The sequence below is a fragment of the Tarenaya hassleriana genome, unplaced genomic scaffold, assembly GCF_000463585.1.
Source record: "Tarenaya hassleriana unplaced genomic scaffold, ASM46358v1 Cleome261, whole genome shotgun sequence".
Classification (NCBI taxonomy): Eukaryota; Viridiplantae; Streptophyta; class Magnoliopsida; order Brassicales; family Cleomaceae; genus Tarenaya; species Tarenaya hassleriana.
In genome coordinates, this window is record NW_010965876.1 from 60,810 (window position 1) to 79,586 (window position 18,777).

Sequence of the window (18,777 nt, forward strand, 5' to 3'; positions counted from 1 at the left end):
GTTCAATAGTTCTTGATCTTCCTCGGAAAATCCGGTGATTCCATTCCCTCCATATTTCATAAATAGAGGTTTCTAGCACATAGGCGATGTTTCTTCTACTTCGCGGGGCATCGTTCCTCGGATTATTGAACCAATCCAGAAGACCTGCAAGGTTGTTTGGCGGGTTCGGCCAGCATAGTCCACCAAAATGGCACCAAAGACGAGAAGCATAACTGCACTCAAAGAAGAGATGATGATGGGATTCATCAGCCTGATCACATAACCTGCAGAGTGTGTCCGCCGTAACGCCCCAACGATGGAGCCGATCCTTGGTCGGCAACCGTCGCATCATGGCCTGCAAATGGAGCATGGCATATCTAGGTATGCATTCGCTGAACCAGACGATAGAGTGCCAAGGTACAGTCTGGTGCACATTTCTGATCAGTCGCCAAGTCTTGGACGAAGAGAAGTAGGGTCTGTAGTCTTCTTCCTTGAACTTCCAAAGGGGGGGTATCATGATCTCTCTCTGGTGTTGGTGGAGAAACGGTAGATAAGTGGACTAAAACCTACTGCAATCTGTCGGAGCGCACACCTGGGAGCACCCAAGACCCACCACTTGCCGCCTTACTAACCGTAGATGTTAGCGGGAGCCGCAAATGGCAGGGCCAGCCGCCCCAACATATGCATGGAGTGAGCCAAAAGTTGTCCAAGGATCAAGCCAAAACATCGTGGATTCACCATTGCCAACCTGTATCTTAAGGAACTGAAGAGCCAAATCTTTCGAGTCCAACAACTTGCAAAAATTCTAAGAGAACCATGCTGAAGGGGCTGTGATCCAGAAACTGTTGTGCTTGAATAAATTTACCTTTGTCCATGCAACCCATAATGAGCCCGACTTCTCAAACAACATCCATATGAGTTTTAGGCGAAAGACTACATTATAATCAACAATCCTTCTCAGCCCTAATCCACCTTCTCGGCGTGGTAAACAACACTTTGACCAGGAAATCAACAATCCTTCTCAGCCCTAATCCTCCCTGATCTATCATCTCTGTAGTTGCAAAAATATCTCCATCCATGCGGAATAGCATGTTTGACTATCTCCGCATTAGCCTCTTGAATATCTGTTTCAAGCAAGCCTCCAACCTAGAACTTGCCATCCAAAATCCACTTGCGCAAAATACTTTTTTTATGGCGATCATTTAGGCCTCTGACATTCCAAACAAAAAACATGGGTTCATGTATTGGTTTAATTATCCCTCGTGGCCTTGTAACCACGTCCTCTAGTCCTTTTCAGTCCCGAGCCCCTCTGCTTTGTAGTTTTGGGCTTGCCATGATCAGAAACAACATGTATCCCCCTAGTAGAAGTTGCATTCTTGTCAGTTGCACAAGATTTTAACCCTGGGGTCGTGTCACATATGTTACTGGGAATGATACTCGGTTGTTGCTCAGATTCAACCTCTGCTTGAGTAGTATCCTTCTGCTCCTTGCGTGGGGTAGTTGGGGTCGGTAGACTCATGGGTGCAAGTTCAGGATCTGCTTGTTGTTTGTCATGAGGTGCTGTCGTAGCCAATCTACTTGCAGCAGTTGGTTGATGTTCTGCAGATAGCGGTTCTATAGCTGGCGCTACGTTTGTCATTGCCTGCGATGTTGGCTTCCCATCGTGTTGTTGTTTGGGGCAATGCTTAGCATTGTGACCCACCTCCCGACACACACTGCATAGGGGTGGAATCCAATCATAGGAAATATCCACCGTGTGTTCCTTCCCATCAGGGGATTTCACGAACACTCGATTGGGCAGAGGATAGCGCAACTGCACATCAATGTATATTCGAGCGACTGAGATGTTTTCCTTCATAGTGGTTGCCTGATCAAAGTATAGTGGGTTACCGATTCCTGTAGCTATGCGACTTAAATTGTCTGAATTATACAGCGCATACGAGAGATTTCTGAATGAAACCCAAGTATTCATTAAAGTCATCGGCGGTTTTTTGGGATTGTGATGTGGGTTCCATGCGGTCACAAACATTGGGCATTGCCTATATGCCAGAACTGCTTGGAAAATGTTGGAAAATAATCGAAAAAAGAATATCGAAAACACTTACATACCCGATACGATATAAGTCTTCAACATCGTATCTTGTTATAATCTGGAATCTGGATATTACTTCGACCTGTAACACGTATGAACGGTAGAGAATCCGGATATGACTTCAAGGCGTGTAGTCACTTTCCTAAAAGCGTTATTCCATCCCTACCGGGTAAATGGGATTATAGGAATACACTTTTGAGATATAATGAAGCTTCAATGATTTCGGATTACCCTTCCGAGAATCATCATACAAAAACTTGTTTATGAAGATGAACACAACACCTTTTGATTGAGTTTGCAAGAACCATCAAAAGAAACACTCAAAATCTCTCAAAGAATTAATCACCATTCGTTTTTCACTTATTCTGACATTTTTAGTTTATAAACACTAAAAGACATCATCAAAAGTTAACAAATCTGGCAGTTTTCTGGCAGTTTTCAAGCGAAGAATCGCATCTTTTCGAGAAAACTAACTCAGAGTGAGTTACAACTGACGTTTTTCGAGTTATCACTGGCGCACTCGCGGACTGAGTTACAACTGACTCATAGCGAGGTACCTCTGACGTGTTTTACTGTCAAAACAAATACATGTTTTATTGATTCATATTATATCATTTACGAACATTTAGCTCCTCCACCACATTCGTAATATGTATAACTATGAGTCTCTTGAGAGATTATTATTGCCAAACTTTTTACTCTAAAATATACAACAATCCTCCACCATTTTAGAGTAAAATATCAATGGCGTAACAAGTGAAAAGTTTTCATCTTCGCAATGTTGTGCATAAGTGAATAGTATCTTTACGATTGAACTTCCACGTGGTGAAATATACTTCAATAACTCGAATTACGTAGGTGTCTTTACAGATTGAACCTCGTAATCCTGCTGAGTTACGGAGTACATAACACACACAAAATCAATACAAGTTTTTGCTTATCCTGACACTTTTATAAGGCCATGTGTCCATATCCATTCATGAATGCATCAATGCCAAGCCATAAAGCATTTTGAAGTGGCCAAACCTCGCATTCATGTAGGTAGATCTTTTAAAGAAGATCATGTCGTGCAACTCAACATTTTTTCAAAAGATCTATTAAGGAAAACTTCCAACCTCCTTTACATTGCATATTCAAAGCACTAATCTTGGGATGATTTTTATTTGTATGCTTTCAATCACAAGAATAAAAGGTTTAACTCTTTGAACTCAAGGTCTAACGTTGTATTAGATGTTGAGTAGAGATCATTTTATTCGTGATTAACGTTAAGGCTTTGTTCTCATCCCCAAATCATTTTGTGCATAATAACATTGACAAGTTTCGTCAACCGTTGTTTCTTTGCACAAAATAGCCGACATACAAACATTTTTCAACATAGCTATGATTTAACATGTATGCTTTTATATCATTATACAATACGTATTCATACCATTTTCTACCATGGTAAGTTTTATTACTATTCCCAATTATACCTCACTGGTTTTCAGTTGTACCTCACTGGTATTTTACTTATATCTCGTTGGTATTCAACTCATATCTCACAATAACTTCTTACCAAGTTAATCTGCGAAATATAAACATATCAATCACTTTTCCGAAGATTAATCATCTTCTTCATGATCAATATTCCACAACAAAATCTTCTTTCTCCCGAAATAATATAACATTATAGTTTAGACCAAACTATAATATATGATCATTTTCCAACCGAAAAATATCTACACACCGAGGAAAGATTTCTCGTTTGTTTTTCAACCAACAAGACACAAACAACACAAACCATCTTGTTTATGTCCAAAATACCATGTTAGAGAAATCTCCGATATCGTCAACTTGTACCATTGAAATCCGATATTCACTGATCATAAAACCCGATCAGTTTTTTATACATGGATTTAACAGAGACTTTGAGTATATTATTGCTTCATTATCAACATCAACCATTGAAGTCATAGAGCCCAAAATAACGCTTTTAGATTGTTGGAAAATAATCGAAAAAAGAATATCGAAAACACTTACATACCCGATACGATATAAGTCTTCAACACCGTATCTTGTTATAATCTGGAATCTAGATATTACTTCGACCTGTAACACGTATGAACAGTAGAGAATCCGGATATGACTTCCAGGCGTGTAGTCACTTTCCTAAAAGCGTTATTCCATCCCTACCGGGTAAATGGGATTATAGGAATACACTTTTGAGATACAATGAAGCTTCAATGATTTCGGATTACCCTTCCGAGAATCATCATACAAAAACTTGTTTATGAAGATGAACACAATACATTTTGATTGAGTTTGCAAGAACCATCAAAAGAAACACTCAAAATCTCTCAAAGAATTAATCACCATTCGTTTTTCACTTATTCTGACGTTTTTAGTTTATAAACACTAAAAGACATCATCAAAAGTTAACAAATCTGGCAGTTTTCTGCCAGTTTTCAAGTGAAGAATCGCATCTTTTCGAGAAAACTAACTCAGAGTGAGTTACAACTGACTTTTGTCGAGTTACCACTGGCGCACTCGCGGACTGAGTTACAACTGACTCATAGCGAGGTACCCCTGACGTGTTTTACTATCAAAATAAATACATGTTTTATTGATTCATATTATATCATTTACGAATATTTAGCTCCTCCACCACATTCGTAATATGTATAACTATGAGTCTCTTGAGATATTATTATTGCCAAACTTTTTACTCTAAAATATACAACAGAAAGAACATATAATCTGGTAGATTCACTCGGAACTTTAAACAAGAAAGTTCTGTTTCCAATCGCTTGGACTCGGAATCTGAATTTTCCTCTAGCCAGAAGGCATTGACGACTCCGATGATACGACCCATAGGCGGCGGTACACCGTAAAACTGACAAATCATGAAGTCCTTCCACTCAGCTACCATTTGAGAGATGGACTCTTCTGGTATGGTGATCAAGGGTAGGCCAAAGGCGTGCGTACTAGGGGTTCCTACTCGCTGGAGATGACGTTTATCAGGAAAGAGAATCTTGCTCCATGTTTTGGGGAGATGGTTACCTTGAACAGGACTACCGATGGAGTAATCATGAGGGGTTGGCCCTTGGAGACTTGCTCTGACCTTGTCGGACAGGGAGGAGGATTACAGCAAGGAGAGGAAGGGGCCTGGCCGGAGGGACGGTCCAGATGTGTTTCTACCTTGGAACTTCCAGACTGCCCTACTGTGGGCAGTTGTAAAAGAGGGGCAACAGAGAGCGGTGCTGATGGGCTCCGCCAGAGTGAGACAGGCTGAGGTGGAGGAGTGAAGGGGGGAGAGGAAGAATGAGGCAGTGGAGGAGGCCCAAGAATACTAGGCGAAGGCGGAGCAGAAGAGGACCTTAGTCGAGGAGCCATGAGATGCGGGTTTTTTGGTTTCTGAGTGATTTTTACCTGACCCACAGTGGCAGATCAAGGGGGTTTGGAGAGCCAGCCTAGAGTGGCTGGCCGGAAGGTTCAATTAGATGCGGTGGCTAAGGCAAAGTATCCGTAACCTCTTTTGAAATTGGTAAAATTAGAGAGAGGAGAGAGAATTTTCTCTCTCTAGTGACGACATTGGGTCAGTAGCATTGGCCAACTTATGTTTCTTATTCATTATTTCATTTATTATTGCATGCAGACATTTTTTCCTTCCTCATTAATCATATTTATATAGTTAACAAATTTTAAAATAATAAATAAAATATAAAAACAAATATCACATGGATGATGAGGTGGATCTATGTGTCTTCATCAGATCTCTTGAAATCAAACTTTTATATATATAGACTAGGAGAGACCCGTGCGATGCGTGGGTTATTTTTTGTTTTATGATAAACAATTATTATATATATTATATAAAATTAAAATTATAGTATTCAATCATTATATATATAAGAAGAAACGAATAAATGAAATATTATAAATATTATTACATTATTAGCATAATAATGATATTGTCCCGTAACATTATCTCCCAAATAAAATCCTAATCCATCTTCCATATCTTTGATTGAATCTGAACCCCTCTTTTTGGACCTCTTTGGTTTCGTCTTCTTTTCCGGCTTCTCTTCTTCGATTTCCCCTCTCTGTCGACTTCTTCCATTTCGTCTCTTCTTGAGCTTCTATATCTCTTTGGGTTTCATCAACTTTCGATTTCTTCGACTTCATCTCTGGTTTCGACTTATATCTCTGCGGTCTTCGATTTCTTCAACGTCATCTCTGGGTCCGACTTATAATTCTTCGACTTCTATCTCTTTTGGTTTGAAAACAAAAAATCCTATGATAAACAAATTGTAATACCTTGTAAATTTCTCATTCCTACACCGAGCCATAGGAAACCCTTAGGGTGCTGGAAAATGACTCTAAAACTTAATATCAAACCTAGACCGAGCTAATCCGAAGGTTTGGACCGAAACGAGAGAAGAAACATGACGGAAAAAGGCCAGACCGTCCGGTCCGGGAGGCAGACCGATCGGTCTGGAGTTGCAGACCGTCCGGTCTGACGAGGCGAGATCAGATCGCTACTCAGCTCGCTTGTGCTGAGTCACCGCCGCAATCTTGGCCTTTCTCCGGCGACTGCCACCTCCTGCTTGCCGGGGACACCCCCTACTTCGCCTTCTGCATGGGGAACGTGATATACGCCCAAGTCGGAAGAGGATGGGAGGTTACCAACCTCGATCACCGGCACTCGTGGGAGGCTCTCGAATTCGGGATTGGGTGGTGAAGGATTGAACGGAAAGAATGGGATTCGAGTTCAATCACCGACACTCGAAAGAGGCTCACAAATTCAAACTCGAATCAAGAGATGATGAATACGAAAGTGGGTATAATGATGGGGAATTCTCGGACAAACCGAGAAGGAAGGCCGGACATACCGAGCCTAGGAGGGCCGCGGACACACCGTCGAGCTTGGTTCGCTTGGACACACCAACACGAGAGAGAATGAGTGAAAACTCAAACAAAGTTCATTAAAAAACAAGTATGAAAAGATTACAATGGAGTTTCGAAACTTAAATAGAAAATCTAGATATTAATGGTGCTTAACATGCACAAGAGGAGCCAATAACAGAATTACTAAGGTGGTTAGAAGTCAATATAGCTGTTGGGACTTTGCTTGCAATTCAAGAAGCTTTCTTTTGCATGTAGGACTCGGTCATGATGGTGAAGACGTGATGCAGGCTATGTCGGGATGTGTCGGCCTCGTCTTTGTCCCGTATCCCGCTCAAGACTTGATCAACGACTGCCATATAGTAGCTGGCGAAGTGCTCGAGCTTTAGCGCGAGTGATTGCGGCTCGGCTCTAACGTATGCTCGTGGAGCACCCTTCGCGTGATCGTCATTGTCGAGCTTTGCGGGATCAAGTGATCGTGTAACGTTTTGATCACTTGAAGTTTCCGATAGTTGATCTTCGGTTGATTGCTCCAAGAGATCCATGTCCACTCCTAGCTCCGTGCGTTCCCGCTCCGCATCCAAGTGCTCCTGCTCCAAGCGTTCTCGTTCCGGCTCCATGTCCTCATCAGAACGCCTCATTTTCTTTCCCTTAGTGCTTTATGTCCTATTTTTCCCCGACTCACTTCACTCTCTCACACTCTCTCCCGTTCTTGAAAAGTTCAGAAAATAAAACCCCAAATTGGAGCTCGATTCGCGTTGTAGTCAACGGAAAAATTAAGGAATCAACCCTAGGAAGCTCTAGCAACAAAGCCCACAGCTCAAAATCAACTTAGGTGAGTGTTTTCGGATTAAATTCGAAAATGGTAATCAAATTAAAAATGGAGATTTGTGTGTTCTGAGTGCGATTTGTGCATGTTTGAGCTTAGATTTGAGTTCTTGAAATTTCCTAGATTGTTTGGAGCTATAGTTTGATGGATTTGGGGCAAAAACATAGAACTCGAGATGTTCCAGAACACTAGATCTGACGGACTGCTAGTGGGCCGTCCGGTCTAGGTTTTGCAGGTGTCGCGAGGAAGAAGACGAGGTCCAGACCAGATCATCTAGTCCGTTCGGACCAGTTCTTCCAGACCGACCGGACCAGCCCACCCAGTCCGTCCGGACTAGCCTTCCAGTCCATCTGGTCCAGCTCTCTTTCACCCCTTTTTGGTTTGTATCATCGGATCAGACGAGATCCGATGCAACCGACCCGATTCAGACCCATATCCGATCGACCTTGACCTGTTTCCTACCCAAACCTTATGGAACTTGAACGAAACCATTTCACGGTAAGTAAAACCCTTTGAATGAATGGAATTGGTAATCCGGAATGGCTGAAACCCAATTTGAATGAACCGAAGGATAAAAGAATGGAATGAATTTGAATAAGAAATAATACTAGAACATTGAGTAAAGACGTATATATGTGTGATTATTATGAGATCCTTGCATGAACGTTTGTGATTGAGGATCTGGGTAGCTGGCATGGCGTGAGACATTACTTCAAAGGGTCGGAGTAACGTCGAGCGTGTGATTGTAGCCGGGAAGTGAGATGATATCCTGATGATTGTTTTGTGATGATATCCTGATGATTGTTTTGTTTGAGATCTCCTCTTTATGACCTTTGATCCGGGTCGAAGTTCATATCGAGGAGGCATGATTGTAATTGATCGCCTATGGGCGGAGCTTGGAGCCGATGATTCACGGGATAGCCTTGAGTGATTCGACTATTCCGGGATGACGAAACCTTACGGTTACTCTGTGACTGCACCGACCTTCCACATGTTATGGAACGGGTTCGGGAGTGATTCCCGGCAGAGACTGGCATACATTTACCCGTGACTCGGGATTGAGAGATTCTCCCGATGAGGTTATGCGGAACTACTCTGAAAGACCTAAGTTCGGGTCTGATGAGCATTTTCATGGCGGATGGTCGGCGAGAGGTTGTCAGTTGATGTCTGACTTCGCTCGATATAGTCGATGGTGGTCTGGAGGAGGCACCTGACGCTCTGATATCGAGAGGTGACATCGATATTAGAGGGGATGGTTGGTGTGATATGTTTTTATGAAGTGTTGGATCTGGTTTGTTGTATTTTTTTTATTATTCCGGTTTCGACCGAGGAGAGTGAGGGCATTGTGCGTTGCACATGGAGAGTTCTTACCTATGCGTGTGATGCACCCGTAGAGATGATTTGACGGTATCAGTATTACTGATAAACCCGATGGGTCGAGCTATGACTTGTATATGTCCTAGACTGGTGATACCAGATCTGCATGCTATCCTATGTATGTGATGCATATAGAGACGATTTGACGGTTGATGTCTGATGAGTTGTCATCTGGACTATTTGTGATTGTTATATGAATTACAGTTGGTGAAATTAAAACTTGTTATATGACATGTCGTGGATATATGTATATTATGTGTATAAATATTGCTTTTGATTGGCCATTTGCAATTTGAGTATGATCTTCGGGTTTAACCCGAAGTACTTACTCAGCATATAGCTTATGAACATTGTTATGCAACGTTTCAAGCTCAGAGCAGTTTTGGCAGCAGCTGGACGAGGGCTCTGGTGACGTGTGAGACTTTTGCGGGATCATGTATATTTCCACTTTAGACGTACACTGTTTTCTTTTTCTCTGGATGGTGTATACTGACTTTGTATTATATCGTATCCATTGTCCTTATGTTGTGGTTTGTATACGTCTACTATAGATATGGGTTTGCTATGTATATACATATTTCCGCTGCGTATGTTTAATATAAAAATATTTTTAAAATTCCCGCTTTTTTATATGTGGTTACAATCGTCCATGTGATACAACTCGTGGGCGAGACACGGGTTACGGGCGTCACACAAATTCAAGTAGATTATGTAAGGCTACCAATGCTATAATAAACCTTATGGATGTTTTTCGAGCGACTGGAGAGTAAACATCGAAGTAATCGACACCCTCAGTTTGCCTATAGCCTTTGATTACAAGTCTCGCCTTGTATTTTTCAATAGAACCATCCGGTTTCATCTTTCTTTTGAAGACCCATTTATAACCCAATGGTTTGCATCCTTGTGGAAGATCCACAAGTTCCCAAGTGTGATTTTGTCGGATTGATTCAATCTCACTCTTCACTGCTTCCTTCCAATAAGGAGCTTCAGGAGATGACATAGTCTCTTGATATGTCTGTGGTTCTTTATCCAACATAAACGTTAGATAATTAGAACCAAAAGAAGTCGGTTTCTTTGCCCTTTTACTTCTTCTAGGCTCTAATTGCTTAGAAGATTCATGAATTCTCTTCCTCTAATTGCTTAGAAGATTCATGAATTCTTTGAGATTCCATACCACTTGGATCTAATTCTATCCGAGTCTTGTAGGGAAATACATCTTCAAAAAATGAAACGTCTCTTGATTCAACGACTGTATTCGCATGTATTTCAGAATTATCTGATTTATACACCAAGAATCGGTAAGCACTCGAATTGTGTGCATAACCAACAAACACACAATCTATTGTCTTTGGTCCTAACCTAGGATATGTACCTTAGCCAGACAACCCCATACTCTCAAGTATATGTAGCTAGGTGTTTTGTCGAGCCTTTTATGGGGCACTCTATTTAATACAAAGTTAGCAGAAATCACTGCTTCCCCCCACAAGTTTTGAGGAGATCCAGAACTTATTAACATAACATTCATCATTTCTTTCAGCGTTCTATTTTTGCGTTCAGCAATGTCATTCTGTTCTGGCGTATAAGGGGCTGTAGTTTGATGGATGATGATATGATCTTCGCACAATTGCGCAAAAGACGACTCATATTCACCTCCTCTACCGCTTCTCAAAGATTTGATTTTCTTTCAAAGTTGATTTTCAACTTCGTTTTTATAGAGATTAAACATTTCTATTGCCTCATCTTTACTTCTCATTAAGTAGAGATAACAATATCGAGTACTATCAATAAAAGTAATGAAGTACTTCTTTCCACCTCTGGTTTGTACGTATTTCAAATCGCATACATCTGTATGTATTAATTCTAAAGGTTCAGTACTTCGTTCAATGTTTTTAAACGAAAACTTAGCAAATTTTGCTTCAACGCAGACTTCACACTTGTGGTTTTTGTCTAATTTAAATTTTGGCAGTAGATTAAAAGACATTAATCTTTGCATAGACTTAAGATTCACACGTCCTAATCTACCATGCCATAATCTTGACTCATTCAAGTAAGCAGAAGAAGTAGAAACTTTATTAATATCATTTGCGGTTATATTGTTTGCCGCATTGGTGTTACAAATGGTCATTACATTCATCTTGAACATACCATTTGCTAGATAACCTCTATCAAGATACACACCATCTTTTGACACTACAACTCTCTCAGATTCAAAAACAAGTTTAAAGCCTTTCTTTGACATCACAGATCCAGAGAGTAGGTTCTTGCGAATGTCTGGCACATGAAGAACCTCAGTGAGTATCAGCTTCTTTCCAGATGTCATCTTCAAAATGACTGAACCCTTGCCTTCCACTTTGGATGCAGCAGAGTTTCCCATATAGCAGCTTTCTCCGGTGACAGTGTCATAGGTGGTGAACATCCATTTGTTAGCACAAACGTGGCGGGTTGCTCTAGTGTCAATCCACCATTCTCTCGGATTATCTCCGACCATGTTCACTTCTGACACAACTGCTACGAATTCTGACTCTCCATCTTCTACTTTAGCTACATGAGCTTGGGTCTTATTCTCAATTTTCTTCTGGGCACCTTCCTTGCGATGGTAGCAATCCTTCGCCAGATGTCCAACCTTGCCACAGATGTAGCAATTCCCCTTGAATTTCTTGGAGTCGACATTCTTATCAATCTTCCGCTTTTTAATCCCTTTGGCCTTAGTCGTCTCAACGACATTTTCTTTGGATCCAAACTTCCCATTTATTTTAAGAATAGGTTGAGACTCCTGCCAATTCTCACACGACGATGTAAATCCTTCAAAGACATGTCCTTAGGTTTTTGCCTCAGGTCATTCTTGAAACTCGTCCAGGATGGAGGCAATTTTTCAATCAGAGTTGCCACCTGGAACCGTTCATTTACCATGATGCCTTCTCCCGCCATGTTGTGGAAGATGATTTGCAATTCATCTACTTGTTCCACAACACTCCTTGTATCTATCATACGGTAGTTTAGGAGCTTGGCTACCACCATTCGCCCTTGGCCAGCCTCTTCGACCCGATACTTATGATCAATCGCTTCCCAGAGTTGCTTTGTCGTAACATATTTGGAGAAAACACCATACATCGAATCATCCAAACCATTCAGCACAAAGTTCCAACACATGAAACTGTTATGTTTCCATTGTTGGCAACTAGCTAGAGATTGGGCATTGCCCTCCTCTGAGATTGGTTCCTCTTCAGTGAGGTACCGTGACAACTTAGGTTGTGTTAAGAAAAACAACATCTTTTGTTGCCAGCGTTTGAAATTTTGACCTTTAAATTGTTCAGGTCTCTCAGCCGGGCCGATTGGCACAATAGAAATTGCCTGGTTTTCGGAGTTCGCAACAACCGAAGGCATTTCTGGTAGGACAACGTTCGCAACGTTTGGCACTTGATTATTCATATCTAGCATCATGATTAACGGGGTTAGTTACCTCCGCTATATGTGGATTCTCATCAATGTCCATAGCAAGAATCTCATTCCCTGGAGCAGTATTTGAATCCATGAGATTTCTTAGATTATCAATGATCTGTGGAATAAATTCAATCATTGTTAGCTTTCACAAAGCTTATAAACTAAACCGAGTTTCACTTAACTTATAAATAGGTTTGGCTCGCTTCCACTGATAGTCGGAGGGTTCACCCCGATTCCCATGTCCTTACTATGAGGAGGGTATAAAGGATTTCCTCTTCAAACCCGGCCCGCTAAGACAAAGCTTGCTTCCCAATTTACAGGAAAAGTTACTTTCGATTTTGTTTAACTAAAAAAAAAATTTTCCAAAAAAAAAATATTCTCCTTTTTTTTTCACAGAACACTTTTAAATATAAGATATTGGGCTTTCTCTTATGGATTTTTGGACAAAAACAAAACTTTTCAATTTGGGCTTAACAAGTAACTTCTTTTAATTTGGGCTTCAATTTTAAATTTGGGCCTTAAACTCAATTTGGACTTCACAAAACAATTATTTGGTTGTTTTTTTCAACACTTTTTTTTAACCTAGTTGTTTTTAAATCCAAATTCGTGTGAGGTTTTATATCGAAATTGAAAGGGAGTTAGGCACTTACCCAAGAAGTTTGCCTCGTGGTAACCATAATCGAACTCCGAAATATCTTCAACACCGGTCGCCTCGATATCTTCAACAGCTTTTGCACCGTTCCCTCCACGCATGCTCCGTTGAAGCCGTAATATATAATAATGAAAATAACTAATTGGAATATGATAAGACGATAACCAAATAATAAATGTGATATTAGTGGATTAAATATCATGTTCACAAATACGTTATTTTTTGTTTTAATTTTCTATTTTAATATTGTGCACGTGTTTGTTACTAAACCCCATTTTTTTCCACAGATTCATCATTTTTTGACACGGAAATGCTCAAAGCCTATTGTAAAAACAATTTTCCCAATCAACTATGTGGTGCTCTATTCATTATGCAAGGCTCTCCTTTTAGGTGTATGATGGTGAGAACAAACTTATGGTTCCGAAAATTTTTCTGTTTTTAGACCGATAAGAAGAGTAATAAAATTGGATATAAAGGAAACGTCATGATGAGAAGAGGATTTACCTGAAGGGTTGTTGCTTGATCAACCCAAAACATGCGATTGTATAGAAAGAGGTGTTCTTGCGTTGTACATCAGTTTCTCCAGCTTTTCCTTTGAAACGCCGACCCATCTCGCTAGTTTAGCCTTACTCGGGCGATGATTTCCCTCGTTTTATTATGATCTCCTGGCTTCTATCACCTTCCTCAGAAAATGCATACAGATTCTCCTATATAAACAGAATATAGATTATATCAAAAACACTTAATGAAGCTCTAAAGTTGTATAACCCATTAATGTAAAATTGATATTCTTTTCAATGAGTTCGGGTTACCGATAATCAGATTATCCATGATTTCTGGAATATAGCCTTTTAAATATGCTGCGTATTCACCAATAGGCGGGAGTTCCAAATCTGCGGTGGGATTGTGGCTTGAACTTCTCCACCGTCTTCGTTAGACCCATGCTTCCCTCCTACAATTATTAGACAATAACAAAAAAAAATTTCCATGTGTAGACAAAATGTTACCCTCGAGTCAAAAGTCGATATTTTTTTCATGGATCAGATCTAGATCTCTTTTTCCGCTACATATGAGTTATATTCGAAGGTAAAAGTATGGATTTTTTTAAGCCTAACCTGCAACATGGCTTGAAGATTGAACCCACGTCCCTAATATTATTTAAAAAAGAGCATATAATAACTGTTACTAAATTACTTCCATCTATTCCCATACGGGTTGTGGTCATTAGTGGTAATTACTATTATTTATTTCCCTCTTTTACCCCGTTACAAACCCAAATTAATTATCTAAAATTAATATTTATCAATTATTGTCAGACCAATCTATTTTCCGTAGGTTAAGCCTAGAAAGTGGTGTGATAATGCACATTTATAAAATTATAAGTGGGTAGGGAAGAGACATATCTTCCATTTCTGTCCTTTGATCTTTTTATGATTTCGTTATGAGATTAAAAAAATAAATATTGTGAGATGATAAAATTCAAATTACTTATTAAATGAAAAATACAAAATACTTATGTTTTATATTATTTTAACACGATTATCTAAAAATAATATAATTTTAATATATAAAACTAATATCAAAATAGATTTTTATATAATCAAAATCCAAATTTTATAATTTTCAAAACGTTATAATTTGATGATGCTAATATTTTTTTCCTATGGTAAACAATATTTATAGATTTTTATAATATTGATATCAACAAATCTTATAAAAAATATAATTATTTAAAAAAATAGTAAGCTATATAGATCATGATGTGGAAGATAATTTAGCTTCATCAAATCTCTTTAAAAAACTTATATTAATAGATCAATGAGAATTTAAAAATAGTTATGTTTTTTCTCTTAAAATTAAGAAAATAGTCATATATTATAAATATCCAATGTAAATTATGAAAATTAAGAAAATAATCATATATTATAAAACCCTAATAAAAAAAATACCTATATAGATGATGAGGTGGAGGATGATGTGGATGATTAATGGACTGTTTAGTTTTTAGAACATGTGTCATCTAATTTCTTTAAACCTTTTTTCTTTAAATATCATATTGTTCATATATAAAATTAGTGGAATATTTAGTTTTTAGAATATATGTCATCTATTTTTTAAAACCTTTTTTCATGTATAAAAATTTATAATAGTCAAATGAATTTATATATATTTAATAAAGATTTTAATTAACTAATTAAAATTTAAAATTTTGACATGTAGATGATGATGTGGATGCTTAAGTGTCTTCAGCACAATCTTTTAAACACGATTATTTATATATATATAGATTTAATTTAACTAGAATTGCAATATAAGGATCCGAATTTACCCGTGATTGGAATAATATTCTAAAGTTATTGTCTAAGCGTGAGATCCCAAATAAAGAAATGAACTTGAAGATTCATCATAATCTATACAAGAAACCGAACTATAACATAACTCTATTTTTTTATATAATTCAAAAAATCACCGAATTTTAAATCCGATATATATCTTTCGAAAATTCAGAGAAAAATTCATATAAATTACTAAAGATGTTAATTTTGATCCGAAACTCAAATCCTGATGCGGTCCGATCCTAAAAATAGCATATTTCGATCCGAGATATTTATGTCCAAATTTGAAAAAACAAATGTAGCGGGTCGTCCCGTCTCCAACCCAGACCCGAAATATATAGAGTCGGGTTTCGGAATTAGTGATTTAGACCAAACAAAAAAATCGGATCAATACGATTCCGAACCCAAAACCCTCGAACCTGTGGATCCCTATAAATTACCGTTTTATGATATCCTCCTACCTATACCTAGAATCGAACCTGATGTTGCACGCTCTTTTATCACCATATCACCAAATCTTGAGTAATATAACCCTAATGTTTGCACGAGAACTGCAGGAACATGCTTCCCTTTGTTCCCAAACCCAATTTTTTTTTAATGTAATTTGTTTTGTATTATTCAAAATTGGGGTACATAGTACATGATAAAAATCCACATAAAAAAGCTTTCGCTAGAGCAGCCTCGAAAGGAATACAACTATTACAGCAAATTAAACTATATTTTTCTTTGTCTACGCCATGTCATACAGTAGAAGTGAGTACCAGTTTTGAAGCAGAATGTTGCTTTCACTTTCTCGAACTTGTTGCAGCGACAGGATGGTGGTTCTGACTGATTGATCGATACGTGAGCGCATGACATGGGAAGTTGCAGAGACATTTGAGAAGATGCAGGAATTCCGCTCCTTCCATACCTAGTAAACAGTATGCTGTATGAGAATTTTTAGAAGAATGCTTCGCTTGATACCATCAAACTGTGGGATTGCTTCCATCCAAGAGAGGCATATCGAGAGGTTTGCTGGCGGGTTTCTCCAAATCTTCGAGGCGAGTCCCTGCCATGTTTCAGCACTAAAACGACATCGAAAGAAGAGGTGGTCGTGTGATTCCTCTTCCTCATTATAGAGGACACAGGTTGAGTTCTGTATAATATACCACCTGAGCAATCTATCGCGTGTTGGCATCCTACCCTGCATCACCATCCAAAGGACAAATGAGTACCTTGGTATCGCTTGCTTAAACCATACCAACTTTGCCCAATCCACTTGTGGTGATACTTCTCGAAGTAGCTTCCATGTGCTTGATGCTAAGAACTTCTGAGTGTACACGTTTTCCGCTGATTTCCAGTCATATATGTCTTCTCCTGCAGTTTGACTTGGTGCTGGTAGTGATAGGAGTCTTATGTGAAGGTCTTGGATCCTTTGAGATCGCGCACTTGGTAACAACCAACTCTGTCCCGAGACAGCATCACTGACCTTTCCCTTAGAGGGATCCTTAGCAACCTAGGGCCATCACTACCAATATAATCAAGCAGAGGTCCTAGGTCAGTCCAATTATCGAACCAGAAAGACGCCATGTTCCCATTACCAATTATGCATCTGATAAACTTTCCCGCAAGGTCTTTCATATTCAATAGCTTCCTTACATTCCATGAATGTCGAGCAGTAGGCACGGTGTCCCAATACGACCCTCTTTTGAGCACATTCCTCCTTACCCAAGCAACCCAAAGTGAACTCGCAACCTTGAAAACCCTCCAAACCGTTTTTCAGTCTGAACACTTTGTTCAGCTCTTCAAGTTTCTTGATGTTCAGTCCTCCTTCCCTCCGAGGCCTACAAATACTGTTCCATGCAACTCTCGTTGTTCCAGCACTTGTCTGAGAATTTTTCCAAAGAAAATTGGAGCATATTGCATCGATTTTCTAAGAAGCAATTTGGGAAGTAGAAATGATGGAATACCTGGGATCTCTAATGCGAATCCTATTCCTAAGAGATCGATTCTAGGGTTTGCGCAGTGGAAGTAAAACAAAAATTTTATAGAACCGTAGAACCAGACTGTTATTGAATCATAGAAACGTTAGGACGCTTACCTCAATCGATCCGGGGCCTGTATCAATCGAAGAACACGTCTGATCACGAAAGGCAGGAAGAATACCTCGCCCTCTACACGTATCCACACGACGGGATGGATTCCAACGCTTGGAACTTATCTGCTAGGACCCGAATCTGCTATTCGATTTGTGCTTCGAGAAAAACGGACTTTGATCACACTCTCTACCTCTTGGATCTCACCAAAAGTCTGTGCAAAGTGTTCTAAAGTCGGCTCACTTCATTAGGGTTTAATCTCCTTCTATTAAAGTGGTTTTAACCCTAATTTCGGTTTAATTTCGGAAAAACCCGGAATGGACGGTCCAGAAAAGCACTTGGACCGTCCGTTCCAGTACGTAGAACGGACGGTCTGCCACTAGTGGACCGTCCGTTCCAGACCTTCTAGAACGGACAGTCCATTCTGGACTGTCGGGTCTGGACCTGGCGGACCGTCCGTTCCGGACTTTCGGTCCGTCCGTTCCAGACCCTTCCGTCTTGGTTTTTCCATCGTTTTCTCATGCGTTTTGTCCTTCCCTGCGTGTGTGACCCTGTAGGCTCATTCGATATAGCAGTATAACCCGAAATCTCTATTCCGGATATACAAGTCATAGGCGGTCTCTAGCAAGACACTATGACTACCTATCTCGAATAGAGTTTGTTCGTGATCATACGAACGCCAGTGATGATTCCGGTTGATGATCCTTTTGTATCGCGATATCATATGTCGAACATAAGGCATGGACAAGCCACTATCTGATTCGACTGCTTTGTCGTTCACTGAGTTCGACTGTCTGAAATAGACGACGCTCGTCTGTAGTGCGGCCACACATTCCTACAGTCTCGCTCACACGAGGGGCCCAACGATATCTCTCTCTTTTACGAGTGGTACAAATCCCGTCTTGACTATTTACAATCCAGCACATGATTCGTTTCGTACCTGATACACGCCTTTATAATCCTCCTGTTACGCAGGACGTTTGACGCATTCAAAGCATAAAACTCCTCATGTTGGATTCCGTAGACATCTCAGGTCTTAGGATCCAATCATGGAACCGGCATATGAGATTCTAGTCATGACTCTAGTCCATGTGACAATCTCATGCGGGTCA

General features: G+C 39.7%; 1 pseudogene; it reads right to left on the reverse strand.

Annotated features, from left to right (window-relative positions):
* Positions 1–13,880: 13,880 nt before the first annotated feature.
* LOC109116823 overlaps positions 13,881–18,777 on the reverse strand; it is a 64,966-nt pseudogene continuing 60,069 nt past the window's right edge.